This window comes from Spermophilus citellus, assembly GCF_964194105.1.
Source record: "Spermophilus citellus genome assembly, chromosome: 6".
NCBI lineage: Eukaryota > Metazoa > Chordata > Mammalia > Rodentia > Sciuridae > Spermophilus > Spermophilus citellus.
The window spans coordinates 103,941,649-103,967,184 of record NC_138187.1 but is presented as its reverse complement, the minus strand read 5'-3'; the positions used below and the strand labels follow the sequence as shown (position 1 = coordinate 103,967,184).

General features: G+C 37.5%; 1 protein-coding gene across 1 annotated transcript in view; it reads right to left on the bottom strand.

Moving 5' to 3' along the window:
* The window catches only part of FMN2 (formin 2), a 372,575-nt gene that overhangs the window by 333,629 nt on the left and 13,410 nt on the right, over positions 1–25,536 (bottom strand). The window lies entirely within an intron of this gene.

Sequence of the window (25,536 nt, the reverse complement as noted above, 5' to 3'; positions counted from 1 at the left end):
AAAAGGAAAAAGAAGGTTTACTGCTTTGCTACCAAAGGAGAATCATAGGAGACTCCTGTCCCAGAGGCTGTGATTCTGCCCATCAGGGAGAACACAGAATTTTTAAAGACTCACTCCTGGTGTTCCCTGTGGGGGAATGTGATTCACATGTTAATTTGGGAGATAGTGATTTCTTAAGGTGTTTCTGGCCCTATCCCAGAAGTCTGAATTACTTTGTTCCTATGGTGGGTGTGTGCTGGAAAGCAGATGGATGGGAAAAAAAGGTAATCTTGTTCCCCTGCCCCCAGGTTGTGGAAGGAGAGAGGGAGAAGAGGAAAAGAAAACATACTCATTTTACAATCAGCCTCACTGGGAGATCAGCAAGGGTTATATTTAAAGTATGAGGTGGGCCACCATTACATTAGATCACCTGGGGAGAACAGAATTGTTGAAAGCCTGGGTATCCGTATTTTATTGGTCAACGGTTGATTTTGCCAGATGTGAGAACCATAGATGCAATTCCTAATCTATTTTTGACATTACTAACTCTCTATTCTTCAAAAATGTATGTACCTTGTGTCTGCATTCATAAACTACAGCAAAGAAAATGCAAAATCTCAGGGTCCCTTCCAGGGTTACAGCTGCTCTTCAGTTGGTTCTTGCACTAATGCTGTCCCTCCCTCTAATTTCTAATTAGTATATTATTTTTCAATTTTAGATAAAAATTACTGATCCAGAAAATCCTTCAATGACCTCCTTCCATACCCTTTTGTAACCCTTAATAAAAGCTCCTTTAGATAACCATTTTAATTAATGAAGTGATCATCGTAAAACCTTTTATTTTTTAAATGTCCATTTGTAACAATGGTCCACATTAGGCTTTGAATATAGCCCTTGCTGCACTGCCACTGTTGACTTATTTTTAAAATGGGCACATTTATTTCTCTTCCTCTCTCCTGGCTCCTCCCTATTCTCCCCAACCCACCCCAGCCCCAGCCCAATCTCAAGGGAAACAGGATTACCTTTCTTCCTATCCTAGCCAGAGTTATTTGTCCTTGAGCACACACCCATCACAGGAACAAATTAATTCAGATTTTTGGGATAGCACCAAAAAATCACAGAAATGACTATCTCTGCCAGGCACAGGGGCACACACCTGTAACACCAGTGATTGGGGAGGCGATTTCAAAGTCAGCCTCAGCAACTCAGTGAGAGGCCCTAAGTGACTTACCGAGACCCTGTGTGTCTAAATAAAATATAAAAAATGGGCTGGGGTTGTGGTTCCATGGTTAAGTGCCCCTGGGTTCAATTCTCAGTCGCCCTACCACAGAAAGAAAGAAAGAAAGAAAGAAAGAAGGAAGGAAGGAAGGAAGGAAGGAAGGAAGGAAGGAAGGAAGGAGAAAGAATGAGAAAGAATAAATGACTATTTCCCAAATTAACAAGTGAATTATAACTCTGGACAGAACATATGGAATGTAGCCTTTGAATCATCTCTTTAAAAGCTCATCTTGAGGGGCTGGGGATGTGACTCAAGAGGTAGCACACTTGCCTGGCATGCACAGGGCACTGGGTTCAATCCTCAGCACCACATAAAAAATAAAATAAAAAAATAAAGATGTGTCCACCGAAAAAAACTAAAAAATAAATATTAAAAAATTCTCTCTCTTTTAAAAAAAATTTCATCTTGATGGGCAGAATCACAAACTCTGGAACAGGAAGGAGTCCCATGTGCTTCTCCTTTGCTAGCAAACAATGAACCTTTTTCCTATTTCTCAAAACCATGTTCCATATTGTTTGATTGGCATCAGGGACAAGGACCAAACTTTCAGTAACAGTGTCTTACTTAAATTGTAAACTGACAGTTGGTATATATATCCTGCAAATTTAGCCACTTGCATGTAAAAATCATTGATAAATATTTAGAGAAATTCTGGATGCATACAATGTTCTGACTCTGTGATGCAGATTCATTCACGTCATGGTCAGAATGTAGCAGAGGAATTGTCCTCCACTTCCCCCTTACCTTTTCTTCTTCTGCCCCCATCCCCTGATTCCTTTTGCCTTTTATTCTAAATTCTAAAGAGTGGCCTCACTTAAATAGTTCAGATAGTTCAGATATTAACTGCTAAGTAAGTTTTCTTTAGAACCCAGAACTTCTGGTAACCACTGAAATACTCCCTTCTTTCTTTAATTCTATGGTAAATTACATTTATTTTGTCATTAAAGAATATAATATAAATTAACTTGGACAAGAGTAATAGTCTGTCTGAAAAGAAAATCCAGGAGCTGCTCTACCTGACAGCCTCACTATACCTCCCTTCCATCCCCATAAAAGCCCTTTGAGCATCTGACCCCCTTCCCACCAGAACAGCTTTGTGACAAAGAAGTCCTTTTCTCCTCCTTAAGTTGGTGTTACCAGTAACATCTATTTCCTTGCCTCAATACCTTGTCTTGAAAAACCAGCCTCTACCTCAGAGCAAAGCCTGTCCAAGGAAGGGGGCATGGCCCTTGTCCTTGGAAAGATTCACAGAGCACTCCTAGGCATTTACCCACCCTTCAGAATAGTTTATCTACAAATACAAGGAGAGATCTGCTGCGCCAGGTGTCCCTGACTCAGTCAGGCTAGGTGGGGACCCATAGCAACCCCCTAGCAGCCACCAATCAGCATGAGACAGGGAAAATACCTGGGATGCCAGATGACCCTCCCAGTAGTTTATGGTGGTTGATAACATGTTGGGAAACCTTGTAGTTCAGCACATATTCACCTCGTGGCTTAAACCAATCAGTTCAAACGAATCCCCTTTTGTACTAGCCAATCACCCTTACCCAACTTGTTCCCGCCAGTGAATGTGCTAATCATGTTTTAGAGTTGTTTTATGATTTTCCCTGCGGTGTGTGATGATTTGCTAAGAGTGCTCAAGGAGGACCCAGCTAGCTCGCAATAAATGCCTCTTTGCTGTTTACATTGATCTTGGTCTCTGGTAGTCTTTTGGGGGTCCTGAATTCGAGCATAACACATCATGATAAAGAACCCATGTAATCTCAGCCTTGGGCCCAGAACTTCAGAGTACTAGTTCATCTGGGTCTGCAGATGTAAATAAACCTGAGTTCTCCAATCCTCCCAATGGTGCTTGGTCTCTTGCTGAGCATCATTTCCAAAACATATTTACTTTAAGTCCTCAGTTAATGCTGGGCAGAGTGCTGCATGCCTATAACCCCAGTGACGGGAGAGACTGAGGAAAGAGGATTGCAAGTTCTAAAGCTGCCTCAGCAAATTAATGAGGCCCTTAGCAATTTAGCAAGAACCAGTTTCAAAATAAAAAATAAAAAGGACTGCCAATGTAGCTCACTGGTAGAGCACCCCTTGATTCAATTCCCAGCAAAAACCAAACAAAAAGCCTCAAGTAAGTACAATGCTCTTCTACATTCTCATCTAAGCCTTTACCCTCCAATACAATTTCATACATTCTCATCCCTGCCAACCCACTCTTTCCAAAGATGAAATAATCTTCTCAAATAACTTGAGAAAAATGGAAGAATTTGAGACAAACTGCAAGTATGCAAAAGCACCTGCACCCATCATCCTCTTTTCTTTTTCCTTACTGTGCAAACAGACAGCAGTGAACAAAAAAGCAAGTTCTTCCCTTGTGTTCTAGATGTATGTTGCATGTTCAGAATTGCACTTCTTTATCTATCCCTCCTCAATTCTGTACCCTGGACACCTCCCTCTTTAGTGAACATTCCGAATATCGTGTAAACACGCATTAAAACAAATCTCAGGCTGGGTATGTAGCTCAGGGGTAGAAAGCTTTCCTAGCACCTGTTTGGCCCTGGGTTTGATCCCCAGCATGTAAGTGCATGTAAACCAATGTCTCATTTCTTGGCTTGCTTCACATAAAAACTACCAGCAGGAATTACCTATACTTACTACCTTCACTCCTCATTCCTGGTCAGCCAATTCTAATATACACACTACACGTCTGTATGTTTAAAATTTTCATAATAAAATATCTTAAATTTTAAGATTAAAAATATGTAATGGACTAGGAGCAGTTGTACATGCCTATAATCCCAGCTACTCAGAAGGCTGAGGGAGGAAGATCAAAGTCTAAGGCCAGCCTGATCAATTTAGAGAAACTCTAACACACACACACACACACACACACACACACACTCACTCTCTCTCTCTCTCTCTCTCTCTCTCTCTCTCTCTCTTTTCATGGTACTGGGGATGGAACCCCGGGTCCTGTGAATGTAAGACAAGCACTCAGTTGGTAACTGAGCTATATACCCAGCCCTCTTAACCCTATCTCAGAGTTAAACAACAACAACAAAAAAAGCTGGAGATGCAGCTCTTTGGTAAAATGTCCCTCTGAGTTCAATCCCCAGTGCCACACACATACAAACAAAAAGAATACAATGTTTGCAGTAAGGATATGAAGTTATTTTCTAGAATTTGCACTTCACTATATGACCCTGAACTCCTCTTTTTCTGTCAAGGAAATATAATTTGACCAATGGGGAAGAATAAAGAGACACACAAACTTCTGTTTCTTTTCAAGATATTGATGATTGAGGATTTAATGGAGACCCAATCTCCTACTAAATAGGATGCACTGAATCTAAATTGTGGAGAATTAACTGTTTTTCTAAACCAAAACTTGCTTCTTAACTGTACAAACTAGCTGGCTGGGAGCAGGAGCCAGAAGTCCTCAGGGTCCCTCTGACACCTACTTCTGCAACCACAGACACATAGTTCAAAGTATCCCCTTGAACTCTTGGTCCCCTCACTCTATACCTTGATTAAAACACCAAGTCCTAGATGAAGACAGGTCAATCTTACTAACAAATAAAATAATTGCCCCTGAATATAAATAAGTATTCAGCTATTCGAATATTGATTTTACTTCATATTTCCATTAAATCAAACTTGTTGACAGAGCTCTTATTCTCTGAAAAACAACTCTAAGTCAGTTTGCAAAACCTATCTATTGAATGAACAATTCATACAACACAGCACCCAAGTCTCAGGAGGCCTTGTATGGGTGCGACCTGCTATGTCAGTCCTGAAGGCTAAGGCCACAGGGCAGCCAAAGAGGTCCCTCAGGAGCACAAAATGGTTCAGCCTTATTTATTAAGGAAAAAATGGCATCACACATACAGGAAAAACTAGGCCCCACACTGCCAAGGGAGCACTCCTCTGGTAGTTATGCTAACACTAAAACTTCAGAAAATTCTCAAAGGGCCATGACACCATCTTCTATTGCTAGATTGCTATAAACACTATAAATACATAAAAACTAGTTTCTAGTAAATGTAAAACTATATAAAGACATAGGCAGGAAAGGGGCAGTTTTCCAAGTTCTCACTTTTTCCTTCCCTTTTTTCTTCCACCTAAATAAGTGACACAGTGGGAAGGGCACTTTTCCTGTCCTTCAAACCAGCCTCTATCATTTTATAAATCAGGAAATGCAGACCCACAACATTAGGTGTCTTATCCAAGGTCACACTATCTTCAGGAAAGGTCCATACTATTTATTATGCACATTACATATTATATATATATATATATATATATATATATATATATAGAGAGAGAGAGAGAGAGAGAGAGAGAGAGAGAGAACTATTTATCATGACAACAAATTCATCAATCCTTCTGTGCAATGAAATAAAATCATTCACCCCTGCACTGGAACTCTACTGGGCCTGTGCCCATTGACACCATAAAATATAGAAAATCTTTTTTACTGTTGTTGTTTTTAGGTGGGGTCTGGCAATGGTGCCCAGGCTTGTCTTGAACTTATATACTCAATTGATTCTCTCACCTTACCCTCCTGAGAAGCTGGGACTGTAGGTGTGTGTCACCACATACTACTTAGAAAATATTTCACCTGGATAGAACTATACAATGTAAAAGGCATTTCTTTTTTTTTTTTTAATATTTTTTTATTTTTTAGTTCTCGGTGGACACAACATCTTTGTTGGTATGTGGTGCTGAGGATCGAACCCGGGCCGCACGCATGCCAGGCGAGCGCGCTACCGCTTGAGCCACATCCCCAGCCCGTAAAAGGCATTTCTAAATCTAGTTTCAGCTTAGTTATGCAGACCAAAACTGTTTTTATTTTTTTAATTTCAATTTTTTTTGTGCTGGGGATGGAACCCATGCCTTAGCTATGCTAAGCACATCCTCTACCACTGAGCCATAACCCCAGACCCTGAGAAGCAAGGATTTATCTTCACAATTTCAATGAAAGTAACTGAGCAACGAGAAGGTTCCAGAATCTGCTCAGGGTCATAAGACTGTTAAGTGGCAGAGCCAAAACTGGACACACACTCTGCTCTCTTCATTTTTATTCTAAGGACTTTCTACTTCTGAGTCAGCCAGCAGCTCTGGGCAAAGCTTCTGACCAACAGTCAACACTAAGATATAAAAGAAATAGATCATGTGGTCTGCACCCTGCAGGGGCTAACAACCTAATTACAATGACCACAGCCCAAGAAAGAACATATTTAAAGCAGTTTAGAACACACTACCTTAATTATACATTTTTAGTAGAATTGAGGGGAAAAACAGTTAAGACGAGATAAAATGGAGTATTTAGGAATCCACCATATGTCAAAGTATGTTGCAGACCCACCAGAGGATACAATCACAAAGAAAGCTGGCTATCTTCCCTTAACCAACAATAATAACACAGCAAGCAAACCTAGGAAGCATACTCTGGTGCAAGAGAAAGAGAAAGAGAGCACAGGCTTCTAACTGGTGACTACACAGAACAGGGACAGTCTTCAGCTCTGTCCCTATTTACTTGAGATAATAATATCCAAATAGCAACAGAAACTTTCCTGTGGAGACACAGAGGAGTTTTGCTTATTTGTTCATTAGCCTTGATAATGTATATAACTTTTTTGTTTTTATTGATCCCCAAATGAATAATTTTTTGTCAATATTAGGATCAAATTACTCATTGATTGCCTGGGGTAAGGAGGTGAATATAAAATGCATGCTACTAAATTTATATGTTAATAATGTTTCTGGATTTTAGGATTTGTCTCCCCAAAGAGAATGTGGAATATCCATAAGAAATCATTACATACAATACCAAAAAAGTAAGTCACAATAATTTCAAAAGAATCTGTTCAACACATACTATGTTCTATTATATTTCAAGTTATTGTGCTATAAAAATATAAAAGGATTGTTTTTAAATCCTATAATTATAAATTATAGCTGCTTCTGAATAAACTTTAGATTTAAAAATAATCATAGAGGACATCATTTAATATGTATAACAGAAAGCCACTGAAAATATTTCTTTACCCCCCAATAATAACCAACTAGAAATAATATAAAAGATACCATCCCAATTAGTGATAAACCTATGAAGCATCTTGAAACTAGCTCAGTAAAGAAAACACAAACCCTCTGCAGAGAAAAATATAAACTCTATTAAAAAGACAAAAAAAATGATCTGAATATAAAAAGAAGTTCTTCACATTCTTGGATGATATTATAAAAGCAAAAATAGTCCCAATTCACAAATTTAATAAAATTCCAACCAAATTCCATTAGAATTTTTAAAATAAGCTCAAAAAAAACTTTTCTAAATTTATTTATTTTTCTTTATTGTCTTTTTTTTTTTAAAGAGAGAGTGAGAGAGAGAGAGGGAGAGAGAGAATTTTTAATATTTATTTTTTAGTTATCGGCGGACACAACATCTTTGTGCCAGGGGAGCGAGCTACCGCTTGAGCCACATCCCCAGCCCCTATTGTTTTTTTTTTTAGTTGTATATGACAATAGGGTTCATTTTGACCTAATTATAAAAGCATGGAATATAATTTATTGTACTTCCCCTTTCCCTCCATCTCTTCCCTTCCCTCTACTCTATGAAACTTTCTGTTATTATAGCTTTTTTAAAATTAGTGTCTTGCATGTATACATGACGATGAGATTCACTGTGGAATATTTATATATGTTCATAGGAAAGCTGGATCAGATTCATTCCACTGCCTTTCCCTATCCCATTCCTTTTCCCTCCCCTTCATTCCACTTTGTCTACTCTACTGATTTTTCTTTAGTCTTTTTTTTTCTTTTTTTTTTTTTTTACCCCCTTACCTACCCATTATTCTGGAGTAGCTTCTATGTAACAAAGAGAACATTCAACCTTTGACTTTTTGAGACCAGCTTATTTCACTTAGCACCATACTCTACAGTTCCATTCATTTACCAACAAAGGCCATCAAGTCATTCTTCTTTATGGCTGAGTAATTGCATATATGTACCACATATATGTGCCACATTTTTCTTAACCATTCATCTGTTGAAAAGCATCTAGGTTGGTTCCATAGCTTGGCTATAGTGAACTGTGCTGCTATAAACATTGATGTGGCTGTATCTCTATAGTATGATGATGTTAAATCCTTTGGGTATTTACTGAGGAGTAGGATAGCCAGAACAGTGGGTCTATTTTTTTCTAGTTTTTTGAGGACTCTCCATACTGCTTTCCAGAGGGAGTGCACCAATTTGCAGTCCCACCAACAAAGTATGAGTGTACTCTTTTCCCCACACCCTCACCAACATTTATTCTTACTTGTATTCTTGATCATTACCATTAAGACTGGAGTGAGACAAAATCTCAGTGTAGTTTTTTAATTTGCATTTCTCTAATTGCTAGAATATTAAATTTTTTTTCATATATTTGTTGACTGCTCATAATTTATTCTTTTGAGAAGTGTTTAGTTCCTTTGCCAATTTATTGATTGGGTTGTTTGTTTTTTGTTTGTTTTTGTGTGTTTATGTGTGTATGTTAAGCTTTTTGACTTCTTGGTATATCTGGGAATTAACATCCTGAGCTTACAAGTGGCAAAGATTTACTCCCATTCTATAGGCTTTCTGTTCACACTACCCTATTTTTAAACATAAATGGATGCATTTTGTCAAAAGCTTTTTCTGTATCTAATGAGATAATCATATTATTTTTGTCTAAAAGTCTATTTATGTGTTGAATTACATTCATTGATTTCCATATGTTAAAACAACTTTGCATCCCTGGAATAAAACCCATTTGATCATGGTACACTATCATCTCAGTGTGTTTTGTATGTGATTTACCAATATTTTATTAAGAATTTTTTCATCTTGGGCTAGAGTTGTAGCTCAGGGGTAGAGCGCTTGCCTAGCACATGTAAGGCACTGGGTTCAATCCTCAGCACCACATAAAATAAATAAATAAAATAAAGGCTATATGTCTATCTACAACTAAAAATTTTTAAAAAAATGAATTTTGCATCTATGTTCATCAGGAATATTGGTCTGAAGTTTTCTTTCCTTGATATGTTGGGTAAGTAAGACAAGGATGACCACTTTAACTACTCCTATTCAACTTATTCCTTGAAACCAGTATCAAGATTATACTGGCTTAATAGAATAGTTTGGCAGAGTTCTCTCCTTTTCTTTTTCATAGAATAACTTGAGGAGGATCAGTATCAGTTCTTCCTTAAAGGTCTGGTAGAATTTGGCAGAGATCCATCTGATATTGGGCCTTTCTTTGTTGGAAGGCTTTTGATGGCTACTTCAATTTCATTACTTGAAATTGATGTTTTAAAGTTTTCTATACTCTCCTGGTTCAATTTAATTTGTCCATATTTTCAAGATTTTCTAATTTCTTATAGTATAAATTTTCAAAATAATTTCTGATGATCCTCTGGATTTCACTAGTGTCATGATTGATATTTCCTTTTTCATCTTGGCTTTTGGTAATTTGAATGTTTCTCTCTTCTGAATAGTTGTTTAGTTTGGTTAGTTGGTTTATCAAGTATGTTTATCCTTTCAAAACATCAACTCTTTGTTTCATCAATCTTTTGCATTTTTAAAAAATATCAATTTCATTGATTTCAGCTCTGATTTTAATTTCATTTTAATTTAATCTTCTATTGATTTTGTTGTTGGTTTATTCTTTTTCTAGGGCCTTGAGATACATTATTTATTTGCTGTCTTTCTGTTCTTTTAATGAATGAGCTCAATCCTATGAACTTTCCTCTTAGAACAACCTTCATACTATTCCAGAGATTTTGATATGTTGTATCACTATTCTTACTTACTTTTAAGTACTTTATTATTTCTCCACTGATCTCTTCTACTATCCAGTCATCATTCACTTGATTCTCCTTTAATTGTCTATTCTAGTATAATTTCTCCTTATGCTGATTTTAGTTCTTAGTTTTCATTTCTTCTTCATGAAATATTTTGAGTATGATTTATAGTGAAAACTTCCTAAACATTAATTCTTTTAGCTTTTGTTTATCATGGAAGGTTTTTATTTCATCTTCAATTCTGAAGCCTAATTTTGCTGGGTCTAGTATTCTTGGTTTCTTTCAGAGCTTAGTATATAATATAATATTCCACGCCCTCCTGGCTTTTAGGATCTGAGTTGGGAAATCAATTGAAATCCAGATTGGTTTACCTAAAAATTTGACCAATCATTTTTCTCTTTCAGCTTTTAAAATCCTGTCCTTATTCTGTAAACTAGGCATTTTCATAATAATGTTTCTTGGAGTGAATCTATTGTGATTTTGGTGTTTTAAAGTTTTCTATACCTTCTGTATTTGAAATTTCATTTCATTCTTATGGTTTAGAAATTTTTCTGATATTATTTCATTGAAAAGATTGTGCATTCCTTTAATTTGTATTTCACCAACTTCATCTATCCCATTGAATCTTAAATTTGGTATTTTAACATTATCCCAGATTTCTTGAGAACCCTGTTCATAGTCTCTTAACATTTTATCTCTATGGTCAACTTTATTTTCAAGATTATATACTTTATCTTCAAGGCCTGAAAGTGGTTGTTCTAAAGGAAAGTTCTTAAGATTGAGCTCATTCATTAAAAGAATTTCAAAGTGGTTTAATCTATTGTTGATGCTTTCCATTGAAGTTTTAATTTGGTGTATTGATTTTTTTCATTTCAAGGATTTCTGTTTGGTTCTTTCTCAGAATCTCTCTTTATTAAAGTGATTTTACTCCTTACATCTTCTTTTAGCTCACAGAATAGTTTAACTATGAACTTTTTAAATTTCATCTCTGACATTTCCTCCATTTCGGTGTCAATGAAGTCTATTGTTTAAGCATTATGGGCTGTTTGGGACGGTTTCTTCCCTTGCTTCTCCATCTCTCAGTATAGTTCTGACTTGTTTGAAGTGAAGAACTACTACTTTGTGAGCTTCCTTAAGAGTCCTGAGTGGGGTGAATATCCAAATCATAATATTTTAAGTCAATGTGTTATCTCTGCTGATCCCAATATCAGCACCACTTTAAGAGATGCCACTGCGCCATATTTACTATAATCACTTCTGAGCCATGCCTCATTTTATTCAACTTTATACAAAACAAAAACCTATTGCAATTATTCTCTGTGGTTCCTCAAATTCAGGCGTAAATCTACAACAAAATTCTAGAATAGGTCAAAATATTAGTTGTTAAACTTAGTAAACTTACTCTAACCTTACGTGATGGCTAAAAGGGTGCAGGAAGAAAGATTGGGCAAATAGGAGAGGGAAAAAAGAGACAGAGAAAAGAAAGAAAAAATCTATAAAAGGAAAGATAAGGGGCTGGAGTTGTAGCTCAGTGGTAGAACGCTTGCCTTGTACATGTGAAGCCCTGGGTTTGATTCCCAGTACTACATATAAATAAGCAAATAAAATAAAGGTCCATCAACAATTTAAAAATATTTTTTAAAAAGGAAAGATAATTTATATCAAGGAGTTATTTATATGTTCAAAGTTGACAATAGAATTGTTTAGAGTATACCATATCAAGGTGAAGAAAATTCTTATTGAATCTTGGTTTGGATTTCCTTGGGGTTTGACATTAAGCAGATGTTTGGGGCTGTGGCTCTCTCCTGAGTTGCAAGGCCACAGAGGCCAATTCCCTTGCTACCAGCAACTTCTGGTTTGTCATCTCAGGGCCTGCAGTTGATTCCTTGAAGTGTGCACCGTTGTGGTCTGGCTGTTTCCATTGTGTGCAGTATTTCAGGATGTAGGTTCTGGAGTGTCTCTGTGATTGCAGTGGGTCATGGTGCTCCTCTCTCTCTTTTTTTTTTTTTTTTAATGAGGAGAGTGAGGTTTGGAGAAGCGAAGCAACTTGCCCAAAGTCACTTTTTTTTTTTTTTTTTTTTTTTTTGAGAGTGAGAGAGGGAGAGAGAGAGAGAGAGAGAATTTTTTTAATATTTATTTTTTAGTTCTCGGCGGACACAACATCTTTGTATGTGGTGCTGAGGATCGAACCCAGGCCGCACGCATGCCAGGCAAGTGCGCTACCGCTTGAGCCACATCCCCAGCCCGGTGCTCCTCTCTTTGGGATCTTTTTCCCAGTAGTGAAGATCCTAGCAACTGTCTGTGAGCACAGGATCTCTCGTGGGTTTTCCATGGGCATTCTGTGGTACAGAAGTATTCCTCCAGCTGATAACACTTTCTGAGGTATTGTAGTGAAGGATCTCAGGTGGTACACCTAGACTCTAGTTTCCCCTGCCCTGGGTTGTGAATGACAGGTGTTGATTCCCTTTGTTAACTAAGTTTGATGCAAGGCCCCACAAGTATCCAAACAATGCCTTGTCACTTGCCAGTTGTGATCATGGTTCACATTGTGCACCTGTTAACACTGGGACTAGCCCCTTCCTGCCACACAGACTCATAATTTCCCACTGGATCTCTGTCACAGGATATTCAGGCAGCTTCCCTCTGTAATCCCAAGGACTGTCCCTAGGCTTCAAACTGTGCCTTTCCAGAGTGTCAGTGATTGGGCCTAGTAAATCTGCTTTCCTTTGGGGCCAAAGCTGCTTCATTGTTGTCTCTGTGTCCAGCAAGCAAGAGGAGGCTGCACAGAGCTTCCCACTCTTGCAGGGATCACAGAGCCTGAGGAAGGTTAGGTGCACTTCCCAGCCCAGTTCCCCAACAGCATGTTGGCTCCCCTTGATTGCAGTGAGGGGGAGGGAGAGGGATTTCAGTGATTTGTTTTTTTAGATAGTAGTGGTCCTTCTAGAAGTTCCTTCTGGCTGGATTCTTAAGAGGTGCCACTGCAGGGGACTTCCCTCTGATTTAATTTGCAGCTTTCCAGGCAAGGGAAGATGTAATGCTGATTTAAGTGGATGACTGGTCAGCCGGGGGCTACACAAGATGGCTGTGGACTCTTGGTTCAGTTTTCTTTTCACGATTTGATTTTAAACTGTTTGTGCTCTTTTGAGGGCCTTTCTATTACCATCAAGATTTAAATTTTATCTGTCTGTCCAACTGTTTTTAAGTGGATGAACTTAAAAGAATGTCCGCTCCCCTCCCCCTCTGTTACCCCTTTCCCATTCTCATCCACAGGTTTGGGTTCATGATTAGGGAACTCTTGAGTTTGTTTTCTTCTTTGGTAACCTATCTTCCACTCAGGAATCACTGCCCTGCTTGCTTCTACCATCTTCCAAATTCTTCCCTATTCTAAATTTACAGAGAAGGTACATAATGATGAACTAAGATAATTTTGAAAAAAGGAGTACTCTAGGAATAGTAATCAGATGTTTTGCAAGGTTATATTTGTAATACTCATATGGCACTGGCTTAAAACAGAAAGATACATATAAAAGGAAAACTGAAACCTCAGAAACAGATTAATCTATATACAGGAATGATATAAAAGTGGTAACAAAAATCATTGAGCAAAAAACTATTTAGGCTGGGCGTGATAGTGTGCAACCTTAATCCTCGCAACTCTGAAGGCTGAGGCAGGAGGATCATATGTTTGAGGCCAGTCTCAGTAACTTATCCAGACCCTCAGCAACTTAGCTAGAATCTGTCTCAAAATAAAAAATAAAAAGGACTGGAGATGTAGCTCAGTGGCAAAGGGCCCTTGGGTTCAATCCCCTGTATAAAAAACACAAAAACAAAAACAAAAAACAACATTTATTAGATGATCTTGGAAAAATTGGTTTTCCTTACGGAGAAAAATAAAACTAGATTTCTACACTACAATCAAACACTAAAGAGAACTCTAAATCAAAAGCTTAAATGTAAAGAGCAAAATGATAAATAGAAGATTATAGAAGAAAGAGTTTTTGGGATTTAGGAGTGACAAATTTTTAAATGAGAGGAAAACAGTGCAAACTGTAGCTTAGATATAGATTTAATAACATGAAATTTGCATCTGGAATCCAGATATTAAGATGGAATAATGAAGTCTAGGGGAAAAGCAATATCTAATTAGTAAGTGTTAAGTAGAAGAAGAAGAATGTATGAAGGTATATAAATAGTAAAACCTATCTTAGAAATAGACTTGATTATGTGAAAATATTTCTGTTCAATCAACCATACTATAAAACTTTAAAAAGGGGGCTGGGGATGTGGCTCAAGCAGTAGCATGCTCACCTGGTACGCGTGCAGCCCAGGTTCGATCCTCAGCACCACATACAAAGAAAGATGTTGTGTCCGCAGAAAACTAAAAAATATTTTTTTTTTTAGACATTGATGGACCTTTATTTTATCCACTTATTTATATGTGGTGCTGAGAATCAAACCCAGTGCCTCACACATGCTAGGCCAGCGCTCTACCACTGAGCCACAATCCCAGCTGAAATCCTCTTTTGCTTGGAGCCCCTGTCCTCTTCTCTAACACCCTTCCTCCTCGTCTGAGATGTCTGACTCTGCAAGCCACTGCCTCTGAGGACCTTCTGCCCCATGGGACTGCAATGGAACACTTTCTTTGCCCTGTGTTCCATGTTGACGAAAGCTTCGCCCTGCCATATGTGAGTGAAAAGGGGCATCCTTGGGCATTACAGGAAAATATTTGTCACCCCCCTCCATCAAGTGAATATATATAAATAGATAAAGAACAGAATGGTCAAATGTGCCAAAGATGCTTAAGACCTCAGCTGAGGCGTGCATACAGAAGTGTCCCATGGGTTTGGCTACACGATTACTACTGGTGGCCTTGACAAGACCCATTTCGTTGAGCTGACTGGGACAGAAAAGCTCTGTCTGAGTTGAGGAGGGAATGGTCTCAGAAGTTGAGGCTGTTTTGCATTAGCAGATAAAGTGCCAGTAGCTGCTGAAGTACATGTGGGTAGGACTGAGTTTTCTTTCCCCTTCCTTTGTGGCATGTTCCAGGACAGAGGGAGCACTGGATGGCTCAGGAAAGAGGTGTGATCACTTCAGGAGGCCTAGGATCCTGAGCCGAGGTCAGGGTGATGGTCGCAGTTAAGAGTTTTGTATGCAGAGAGGTGCAGAGAACGCCAGGCCAGGCGCGGGCAAATTTGGCTTGGGAGGCCCTGAGAATTCCCACCCCAGCGCTTCGGCCTCCTCAAGGAATCTTTAGGAGAAATCATTCCAATGGAGGGAGGGTTGCTAGCATTGTGGAGGAGTATTATAGTACTACTACTACGTGTGGAACTGGCCTGAAAGCAAGAAGCAATCCTCTCACGGTCGTGGATAGAGGTAAAGCAACATACAGAAGGTTTTAAGGTTTTTCTCATCACTGCTAAGGTGCTCAGACATAGGCACCGTCAGGCGCGCGATGCCTAGGGCATGACCGCGGGCTGGGAGACTTAGGAGAGGAAGAGGAAGGAGAGGCTCCGGTGCTGGCCGGCTCAGCCTGGGGGCGCTGAGGTCGCCAGGAAGAATCAGAGGGGCAAGGACTGAGGAAGTGTTCTGCGTGAGAAGTGATCCTCAGCACCACATACAAACAAAGATGTTGTGTCCGCGGAAAACTAAAAAATAAATATTAAAAAAAAAATTCTCTCTCTCTCTCTCTCATTCTCTCACTCTCTCTTTAAAAAAATAAATACATAAAATAAAATAAAACTTAAAAAAGATAATATCAGAGGAAACTATTTGCTATTTAAAAACAATTCTGTATATTGAGATTACATAGAAGTGAATCTACTCTAAATCCTTTATATAGGAATAGATTTACTATGGGGTGTGACTTGCTTTATAGAATCTTGGAAAACTTGAATAAAAAGTTTCTAGAATCTTTTTAGACATTATTTACAAAGCCATAAGATAGGACCAGAATATCAAAGAAACAGTTGCCACTTCTATGATTGAAAGTCCCAGCCTCTAAAAGCACACTTTAGCTGCCAGAATCAGGAAGCCTCATTTCTATCTCTGGGAGATACCTCTGGATGCAACTGGCTTCAGACCTGTGCTTGCACCAGCCACACCAGAAAGACTGGCACACCATACCTACCCTGGATCTTCATAAAGCTAGTATCTGGACACTAGACCCCTGATAACACTACCCCAGAAGAATGAGAGAGGTCCTCCACTCTATTTGCAAGTAGAAACAATGGACACCAGTCTTAGTCTGAGACCTTCCAAATGTATCACAAAATCAAACCTAAATTGCATCTGAAACAACCTGCAAAGGACTCAGAAAAGTCATTAATATAGAAGATGAGAAGGAGGCTTTGTGACAATCTATCATATCCTCAACATTAGTAACAGGAAAATACCCAGAATATACTAGGAAACCCTGTAAATAACATGAAAAATCGGAAACACTACATAAAAATGTAAAATGATATGAACAGGCAATTCATAAAAGGGTAAACCCAAATGGCTAAAAATATGCAAAAGTTTTCTCAAAGGCATTAGTCATTAGATAAATACATAGTAAAAATAAAACAATGAGTGACTACTTTTCCCCATTGGACTAGTGGGAATTAAATAACTGGGAATTATATCACTGCATTTACTGTGTGAGTGGATTATAAACTGCAGAAGACAATCTGAAAGTAATCCAACAGTACTTAGACAAATTAAGTAGACAATTTATTATATGGCCAAGTAACCTTACTTCTTAATACATGTCTGAGAAATTTCCACGTAGAATGCTATATGGGAATATTCATCAGAGTGATTTCTGTGATGACCTGAGAAATAAGGGAATATAGCTATCAATATGCAAACGCTTGAATAAAATCTAGGGAATGCACCCAGGGCCACCACATTGAAAAACTGCAGGGCAATGTTAAGCACATACAATAAAAGGTGAATAGTGCCCCCTGGTGCTGTACAAATCAGCAGAACTTTCACCCTTTGGAGTACTACATAGCACTAAGAAGCAAAAAATCTAGACAGAAATTCACCCAGAAAAAATTAATACTACTTTTTCCAAAACCAGTTGAGTAAAAGAAAAAATAACGAGGTCTACAACTCAAGAGTATTTGTATAAACTAAAAACACACAGAAATGCTATATACCCTACAAAAATACATATGCTTTCAAAAACACCAAACACATAAAAGCATGTGTCCACAGAATGGGAAATGAATACAAGAACAAAATGAAGAGTTCTGTAAGAACTGATGATGTGAATTTTCCATAAAATGGAGAACTGACAAATAGATTTTTTGACTGATAATAATGTCAATGATATCTAAAACTACTAGAAAGATTATGAGATATCTGAAGAATTACTAATGAACTCATTTAGGACAGAATGAGTAGTAGTAGAAACTGAGCAATGAGGGGACATACTACAGAGCATTAAATATTAATGTACATTCAACTGCATATAATATGACATAAATATAATATGCAATATAATTATTTACATATTATTAAATTAATCCTAATGCTGAGCCCACTCATAAGGAACTATAAACCCAATTGAATATGTAAACACTGCAATCTAACTTAAGAGTTTATTTGTGTCCCCATGTCTTGGCCAAGAAAAGTCTTGGTCAGAGAAAAGTCTTGACCAGTCATAGCAGCTGAATAGTCAGCCAAACACAGGCTAAAAACTGTCAAAAATATGTCCAAATAAGTCAAGAATAGAACTGTAACCAATCAGGTTATTTATGTATGTCACTTCCATTTTCTGGCTATAAATATTCCCTGCCCATAGTTTTTGCAGCAGAATTCTCTGAACTGCTTTTTGTCCTCAGTGCTACTCAGTTCATGAGTCTTTTTCTTTTCTGCTCAAAGTCTGTTAAATTATTTTATGATTTTTATTTTTAGTTTTAATATATACACAAATATTAAAAAGAATTTAATGAGTGAGGCCATGTGTTCAATTCCCAGCACTAAACACACCATACACACATGTGTGCGCGAGCACACACACACACACACACACACAGAATTTAGGGCCAATAATAGATCTAAGCTATAGAACACTTGTTTCACATGTGCAATGCCCTAAATTCAATTCCCAGTATCAGAAAAAAAAATTCAACTTTAACCTTCAGGCAAAATAGGAGCACTGAAATATTTCTAAACTAGGACTAGACTGTTTGAATGTGTATTTTTATTTTTTGATGCTGCATATTGAACCCAGGGCCTTGTACATGCTAAACACATGTTCTACCACTGATCTGAACCCCCAAACCCCAACAGTGTATTTTACTTACTTATTTATTTTTTTGTACTGGTGATTTAACCCAGGGGTGTTTATCATCAAGCTATATCCCAGTTCTTTTTATTTTTTATTTTGAGTCAGGGTCTCATTAAGTTGCTAAGGCTGGCCTCAAACTTGTAATTCTCTAGCTACAGCCTCCCAAGTTGGCTGGAATTAGAAGTGTTCACCACATGCCTGGCTTTAACTGTGCATTTTACATACTTTACTCTCTTGCCTTATGGAGAATAAACTTGGAGAAGAACCAGACTGTGGGCAGGAGAATGAGGAGGAGGCCTGTGACAGTGATCTGAACAATTTCAGCAGAAGACAACACAAGCAAGATATAATACAACAGAAATTAGAAGATGTTTTGAAGAGATATTCAAAGTGGAAAGATTAATTGAGTATGAGGTATGAGGAGAAAGGAAGGAATGAGGAAATATGGCCAGATGGCAACAATGCTCTCACTGAGAGACATGGGAGGAGGGTATTTAGAAGATGGGGGAAATAAGTGTGGTTTCAGACAAAGTTAATCCCCTAGATTTGCAACATATAACTGAGATGTGCCTGATGCCCAGAAGAAAGTTATCAAGTAGGGATACAGATCTAGAAATCTCCTGGTAACTAAAGATGGTAAAGAAGCCAAGAGACTTAACGAAAGGAAATTGGGGACTGAATCTTAGGGGGTATACCCTAAAGCTAAACCAAAAGCTACATAGCCAGACGCTATTATCTCAAAGCAGATAATAGCAAAAATGATCTATGAATTTAGAGTCAAATTAGGTACCTCAGAGAAGTAATCTAAGTCATAAATTAAAGTCTTCTGGGCTCATTCTTTCATTTTATCACATTTTCCGCCCAATCACATGTTTCTGTGCCTAAATCATGGAAGTTCTTATTCCAGTTTCTTTGCCTTCATTGTCCAAAACATTTGAGTACAACAGAGTCAACACACTTCTGGAAGTTTCTAAAAAATAGAATAGAAGCAGATCCAATCCTGCATTCTAATATAAACTGCCAGTATACTCACCATTTTTTACCCTCAAAGCCATTTATCCAAAATAGCACTGAAAGGACAGTATGATGTAATTGGCTTATAGAATATCTTGGTAGCTGTAAAAATGGAACACTATCCAGAGAGCTGACATAACTTACCTTCTCTAAGCAGGCAAGCACTGGTCTACAGGAACAAGAGGAGCCAATTATCTACGAGTACATAGGTTTAAAAATGGGTTACAAAAGATTATCCCTTCTATTATCACACTTCTTCTATTATTCTTTTAAAAGAGAAAACATGTGCCTTTTTAAACAATTCAATTACTATTATTGCATTAATAAAATAGTCATTTGGGGGGACTCTGGAAATGACAGAGTAAGGCATCTCCTGAATACTAGTTCTCTCCAAGACTGAATCAAACAACAGTTCTGTTGCTGCAGGATGAGGTAGGAAGACCATGGGAAAGTGCTAGAGTGCAACTCAGAAAGTTAGCAACCAGGTGAAAGCCCAAAATACTGGTGGTTAGAATAGTAAGAGAGTAAAAGAAATAGACTATACCAGTAGTTGACCCAGGACAAGTTTTAGCTCTAATGAGCTAAAAGAAAGTTTCCCATTAACTTTGAGAAAAGCAGGCTCCACTTCCAAGCCAAAGAGAGCTGAGCAGAAAAGATACACAAATACTAATTAATGAACTGGTACAGGAGGAAATAATCCCTGTACTTCCCAGTAGATTCAGTTAAAGCAGGGAAGGGGAGCCAGTTTTAAATGTGCCTCATTGTTTAAGGTTCTATGCAAGAGATCAGAAACCCCTGCAGTTTTCTTTCCTTTTTAAAACTCTATCTATCTATCTATCTATCTATCTATCTATCTATCTATCTATCTATCTAAGATTCAACAGCCACCTATGCTTTAATTCTGTGTCCATGAGTCAATCTGGGCTCTGAAGTGAGAGTGTGGCACAGACCTAAGGGAAGCTCTGTGTGGCTATAGGAGTCATAGCAGCCAGCTACTCTGTGGATCTGCAGAGCAGAGAAAAGTAGAAGCCTCTTTCTTTAGAAATTGACAGTCTGAACTCTAATAAGTAGCAATGCTGGTAGAGTGTGGAAGTAGGACAAGACCGGCATAGATGGAAAGCTGCTGCCTGCAGCATTTATTTTTTCTATTAACTGGATTTTTTTCTTGATGTTTTTAAATGTCTTCTCATTTGTACTCCCTTCTCTTTTTTTCTTTCCTCCTCTCTTCCTCTCCACATTTCTTCTTTCTCTTTTCTCTCACTCCCTTCTTTGCTTTTTTTTCCTTTGGATCTACATATTTTAATAGTAAGTATTGTTTGCTCTTTAAATACTGCTGTTACTGGTAGTTACTCTTTCCTGTCCAAGTAGCTCAAAGTCCATATGCAGCAAAATGAAATTAAACCCCTATCTCTCATGATGCACATAGTTCAACTCAAAGTGGATCAAGGACCTAGGAATTAGACCAGAGACCCTATGCCTAATAGGAGAAAAACTAGGACCAAAACTTCATCATGTTGGATTAGGCTCTGACTTCCTTAACAAGACTCCTAAAGCACAAGAAATAAAGTCAAGAATTAATAAATGGGATGGATTCAAACTAAAAAGCTTCTTCTCAGCAAAAGAAATTATCAATGAGGTGAAGACAGAGGCTACCAAATAGGAGCAAATTTTTACCAAAGACACATAAGATAGAGCATTAATCTCCAATTTCCCAAATGTTAGGTACATGTATGATTGCATGAATGGTGTGACTCTACTTTGTGTAAAACCAGAGAAGTGAAAAATTGTGCTCCATTTGTGTACAAAGAACTCAAAAAAATTTAACACCAAAAAAACAAATAATCCAATCAATAAATAGGTTAAGAACTGAACAGACGCTTCTCAGAAGATGTACAATCGATCAACAAATACATGAAAAAATGTTCAACATCTCTAGTAATTAGAGAAATGCAAATCAAAACTACTCTAAGATTTCATCTCACTTCAGTCAGAATGGATGTTGGTGAGGATGTGGGGGAAAAGGCATACTCATACATTGCTGGTGGCACTGCAAACTGGTGCAACCAATCTGGAAAGCAGCATACAGATTCCTTAGAAAACTTGGAATGGAACCACCATTTGACCCAGCTATCCCACTCCTTGGTTTATACTCTAAAGATTTTAAAACAGCATACTATAATGATGCAGCCATTTCAATGTTTATAGCAGCACAATTCACAATTGTGAAACTGGAAGCAACCTAGATGCCCTTCAATAGATGAATGAATAAAGAAACTGTGATATATGTGATACACACACACACACACACACACAATAGAATATTACTCAGCAATAAAAGAGAATAAAATGATGGCATTTGCAGGTAAATGGATGGAATTGGATGATATAATGGTAAGTGAAATAAATGAATCTCAAAAAACCAGGGGCCGCTAATATCCAGAGTATATAAAGAACTCAAAAAATTAGACAATAAGATAACAAATAACCCAATCAACAAATGGGCCAAGGACCTAAACAGACACTTCTCAGAGGAGGACATACAATCAATCAACAAGTACATGAAAAAATGCTCACCATCGCTAGCAGTCAGAGAAATGCAAATCAAAACCACCCTAAGATATCATCTCACTCCAGTAAGATTGGCAGCCATTATGAAGTCAAACAACAACAAGCGCTGGCGAGGATGTGGGGAAAAGGGTTCACTTGTACATTGTTGGTGGGACTGCAAATTGGTGCAACCAATTTGGAAAGCAGTATGGAGATTTCTTGGAAAGCTGGGAATGGAACCACCATTTGAACCAGCTATTCCCCTTCTGGGTCTATTCCCTAAAGACCTAAAAACAGCATGCTACAGGGACACTGCTACATCAATGTTCATAGCAGTACAATTCACAATAGCAAGACTGTGGAAGCAACCTAGATGCCCTTCAATAGACGAATGGATAAAAAAAAATGTGGCATTTATACACAATGGAGTATTACTCTGCATTAAAAAATGACAAAATTATAGAATTTGGAGGGAAATGGATGGCATTAGAGCAGATTATGCTAAGTGAAGCTAGCCAATCCCTAAAAAAACAAATGCCAAATGTCTTCTTTGATATAAGGAGAGTAACTAAGAACAGAGTAGGGAAGAAGAGCATGAGAAGATGACTAACATTAAACAGGGATGAGAGGTGGGAGGGACAGGGAGAGAGAAGGGAAATTGCTTGGAAATGGAAGGAGACCCTTAGGGTTATACAAAATTACATACAAGAGGAAGTGAGGGGAAAGGGAAAAATAATACAAGGGGGAGAAATGAATTACAGTAGAGGGGGTAGAGAGAGAAGAGGGGAGGGGAGGGGAGGGGAGGGGGGATAGTAGAGAATAGGAAAGGCAGCAGAATACAACAGACATGAGTATGTCAATATGTAAATCAGTGGAAGTGTAACTGATGTGACTCTGCAATCTGTATACGGGGTAAAAATGGGAATTCATAACCCACTTGAATCAAAGTGTGAAATATGATATATCAAGAACTATGTAATGTTTTGAACAACCAATAAAAAATAAATAAACCTGCTTCCTGAAAAAAAAAAAACAGGGGCCGGATGTTTTGTTTGATAAGTGGATGCTGATCCATAACGGGGTGGGGGCATGGAATGAATAGAGGAATTGTAGATTGGGCAAAGGGGAGGGAAGGGAGGGGGAAGGGGATGGGTAGGAAAGATAATGAAATTATCTATCATTACCCTAGGTCCATGTATGATTGCACAAATGGTGTGACTCTACTTCATGTACACCAGAAAAGTGAAAAACTGTGCTCCTTTTGTGTACATCGAATTGAAGAGTATTCTTCTGTCATGTAAAACTAATTAGAACATTTTTTTAAAAAAAGTAGTTCTGATGATTTAACCTACAACCAAACTATTCCAAGAAGGTGCTTTTATGCTGAGATATTCCCCTAGTCCAGGGTACATGGTGAAAAGATAACTGCTTACTAAAAAGACACTCACAAAATAGTGGAAGATAAATGAATCCCAACAGATGTGCAAATCTCAACATAGAATAACTGGGAAATGAGGAAATAGGCCAATAAGATGACCCCCAAAAGTGCTTAACTCCCTATATAGAAATCAAAGTAGATCTCAGGCAGACAATTCAAAAAATTGATTGTTAAAATGACCAATAAACTCAAAGAAGATACAAATCAATGAGTGAATAAATTAAAGTAAGACAATACAGAATACAAATTGGAAATCCAAAGAGGAAGATTCTGAAAAAGAACTAAACAGAACTCTTGGCAATGAATAGCACAATAAATCCAAAAAAAAAAAAAATTTAGTTGAGTCTCATCAAAAGAATAGATCAAGCAGAAGAAAGAATAGTGAGACTTGAAGACAAAGTGTTTGACTGTAATAAAGAAAACAAAAACAAGAAGCAGAGTATACAAGAAGTCTAGAACAACATTAAGAGAACTAACTTAAGACTCATAGGTTTGGAGGAGGAAGAAGAGATACAGACTTTTGGAAAAGATAACCTATTCAGTAAAATAGTAGCAGAAAATTTCCCAAATGATAGGAATAATACGTACATTAAGATACTGGAGCATTTAGAACCTCAAATAAACAAAACAAGAAAAGACTCTCTCCATGATGAATTACACTTAAAAATACTAAAACTCCAGAACAAAGAATTTCTAAATCTGTAAGAGAGAAGTTCCAAGTCACTTATAATGGCAAACCAATCCGAATAAGGGCAGATTTCTCAGCTGAGACTCTAAAGGGTAGGAGAGTTTGGAAAGATACATTTTGAACCCTGAAAGAAATTAACTACCAACTTCAATTGCTTCATCCAGCAAAGCTATCCTTCAGAATTGAAGTGAACCGAAAACCTTCTGAAGTAAACATAAGCTAAAGGAATTAATGACCATTAAGGCAGCATTGCAAAAGATACTCAAACAAATAAAACATTGAAAATAAAAAGACAGGAATACATAGGTATGTACAATAACACTGAATGCAAATGGTTTTAATTCTTCAATTAAAAGACATAAACTGGCAGACTGGTCTAAAAAACAAAAGCCAATTCTGTCGTCCTCAAGAAACACACGCATTAACACAGACACTCACAGACTGGAAACAGGATAGAGGACAACATTCCATGCCAATTGAATCTGAAACAAACAGGAGGAGCTGTTTTCATATCTGACAAAGATGTCATCAAGCCAAAATTAATCAGAAGAGACAAGAAAGTCACTGCATATTGGTAAATGGAAAAATCCAACAAGAGGATACAACAATTGCAAATATTTATGCCCCAATCTTTGGTACACCCAAATTCATAAACAAACATTACAGCTGGGTGTGGTGGCACACACCTGTAATCCTTAGCTACTTGGGAGGCTGAGGCAGGAAGATTGCAAGTTTAGGTCAACCTGGACAATTTAGTAAGACTCTGTCTCAAAATAAATTCTTATAAAGGGGATCTGGGGATGTAGCTCAGGGCTTGCCTAGCACATGTGAGGTGTTTAATCTCTCATACTGTCAAAAATAAGAACAACTGAAAAATTACTTGACATAATGGGAGAACTAGTTCCTAACAAAATAACAGTGGGTGATTTCAAAATACCTGGGTGATTTCAAAATACCAGTCTCACTAATAGTCATCCAGACAAGAAAATAAAGATATAACGGAGTTGAGCTATTTCTTAGATTAAATAGAGAATATGTATCTATAGAATATTTTATCCAACAACAGCTAAATATGCATTCTTCTTAGCGGCTCAAGGAACTTCCTCCAAATACTTCATATATTGTAAAACAAAGCAAGTGTTAACAAATACAAAAAAGAAAGTAATTTCTTGCATCTTATTAAATCATAAATGAAATTAGAAATTGATATCAAGAAAAACTACAGATAGTATACAAACACATGGAGATTAAAAAATACACTATTGAATGATGAGTGGATCATCAGGGGAGAAGTTAAAAATTATTAGAATCAAATGAGAAGAGAAACACAACATATAAGAATCTATGGAACACAATGAAGGCAGCTCTAAGAAGGAAGTTTACTATAAATGCTACATAAAAAGCAGAACAATCCCAAATGAATAACCTAATGATGCACCTCAAGGTCTTAATAAAACAAGAAAAAGTCAATCCCCAAATCAGTAGAAGGAAAGAAAT